Here is a 2,426-nt window from a genome sequence, read left to right as displayed (position 1 = left end):
AATATTTAGCTAAATATTTAAGTTAATATTTAGTTTATAAACTGACATTTATAAATGTATGAATCATATGGTGAAAAACTGACTTTGAAAAATAAATCTGTTCTTTTTTTTCTTATAAAAGGTTAAATAAAATAAAAATGTTTGTGGTAATTTCTGACTGTAACTTTACAAACGGCCCACATAAACATCTTCAGGATTTCAGTCTAAAAGTCACAAATTCATCTGAATCAGGCTGATTTCAAACATCTTATTGATTCTCTCACATTTAATTTATTCAGAGCAATAAACAAATAAACATTAAATGTAACTTAAAACATGAACGTCTAAAGATCTGCTGCAGTTTTCCAGATTATAATAAATCATCTGTAATCTGTGGATCAGATTTGACAGATTCAACACAAAGATGTGGTTTCTCCATTCAGTTATAGATTTATTACATGAAAACAGGATTTTCAACCAAAGAGTCCATATTGGTTTAAGATTTGGACCAATCAGCTCGCAGTGATGTCATACCTGCAGCTGTGCTCACCTGTAAGCCCCTCCTACTACATCATTATATTCATGCAGAAATTATTCACTGAAGTGTTTTTTACACTTTTTACAGTAAAAAGTGTAAAAAACAAATTTTATCTTTGAGGATTTAAAAATTATATAAATTTGCTGAATTTAAAACATAAAATATTAATTAATGTGAATGAAGTCATTTTAGGGAATATTTTACTAAACAGGATTAATTTGTGAGGATGCTGGTTAAACATGGCTTTTATTTTGAAAAGCCCAGATCTCTTTCTGTTCTGCAGAAACCTTTTTGTTAAAAAAAACATTTTAAAYGATCTAGATTGAAGAAACTTATAAAATGACTGAAGCACAATAAACTTCCTGTGGATTTTCACAGTAAAAGCCTCAGATTGTGACATCAACCGAGGACGATCCGTTTAAAACTAAAAGCTTCACGTTGCAGTAAATCTGATGTTTTTTAAAATCACCTGTTTTTATTGAGTTCACGTAAGAAAACAGGTTTTCTTCAGATTAACGATAAAAAGAGAAGAGTCAGAGGGACCAACAGAAGGTTTAATTTCAGATTTTTAATTCCAGACTAACGTCTTTTTTAATCTGGTCTCAGCTTCCAACTGCCAGGATTTCAGCTCTGCTTCTCTGCAGACCATGATGCAACCTGTGAAACCAGTTAACCTGTTAATAACTGGTTTGAACAAGAAATTAATCAGAATCAAACAATAACCTGAACCTGCTGACTCAGCTTTGTGGAGGTTTTTAACCTTTTTAGATCAATGAAAATAAATCATCAAACCAGATATTAAAACAGATTTTATGTATTTCAGGTGATGTAATCACCAGAATTGGACTTTTTAAAAGTTCTCCTGAGGCTCCGCCCACTTTCAGAGCAGCAGATTAATCTGACTCAGATTAAAGCTTTCAGGAACGGTTCTGTCCTCAGTCAGGATCCAGAGTCTGGACCTGACCGAGACACCGGGACGTCCCACTGGTGGATCCTCTCTGAYCCTGGAGGCCGTTCACGTCTCCGTCTGTCGGCTCCTTTTGTTCCTTTTCATCATCTCAACAAATAGTTGCTGCTTTTTCTTTGCATAGTGTGTAACCTATGCAAGACGACTGCATTACATCATCTGACAGGTTCAATAAAGTCTGAAATACAACACCACAAACTGCTCCTGTACAGTCAGTGTCTTACCTGCAGCAGGTAGATTATTTCAGTTTGAAGACAGTCAGTGTCTTACCTGCAGCAGATAGATGATATCAGTTTGGAGACAGTCAGTGTCTTACCTGCAGCAGATAGATGATATCAGTTTGGAGACAGTCAGTGTCTTACCTGCAGCAGATAGATGATATCAGTTTGGAGACAGTGTCTTACCTGCAGCAGATAGATGATATCAGTTTGGAGACAGTGTCTTACCTGCAGCAGATAGATGATATCAGTTTGGAGACAGTCAGTGTCTTACCTGCAGCAGGTAGATGATATCAGTTTGGAGACAGTCAGTGTCTTACCTGCCGCAGATAGATGATATCAGTTTGGACAGTCAGTGTCTTACCTGCAGCAGATAGATGATATCAGTTTGGACAGTCAGTGTCTTACCTGCAGCAGATAGATGATATCAGTTTGGACAGTCAGTGTCTTACCTGCAGCAGATAGATGATATCAGTTTGGACAGTCAGTGTCTTACCTGCAGCAGATAGATGATATCAGTTTGGACAGTCAGTGTCTTACCTGCAGCAGATAGATATCAGTTNCCGCAGATAGATGATATCAGTTTGGACAGTCAGTGTCTTACCTGCAGCAGATAGATGATATCAGTTTGGACAGTCAGTGTATTACCTGCAGCAGGTAGATGATATCAGTTTGGACAGTCAGTGTCTTACCTGCAGCAGGTAGATGATATCAGTTTGGAGAC

The sequence above is a fragment of the Austrofundulus limnaeus genome, unplaced genomic scaffold, assembly GCF_001266775.1.
Source record: "Austrofundulus limnaeus strain Quisiro unplaced genomic scaffold, Austrofundulus_limnaeus-1.0 Scaffold835, whole genome shotgun sequence".
Taxonomy (NCBI): Eukaryota; Metazoa; Chordata; class Actinopteri; order Cyprinodontiformes; family Rivulidae; genus Austrofundulus; species Austrofundulus limnaeus.
This window is presented reverse-complemented; position numbering follows the sequence as displayed.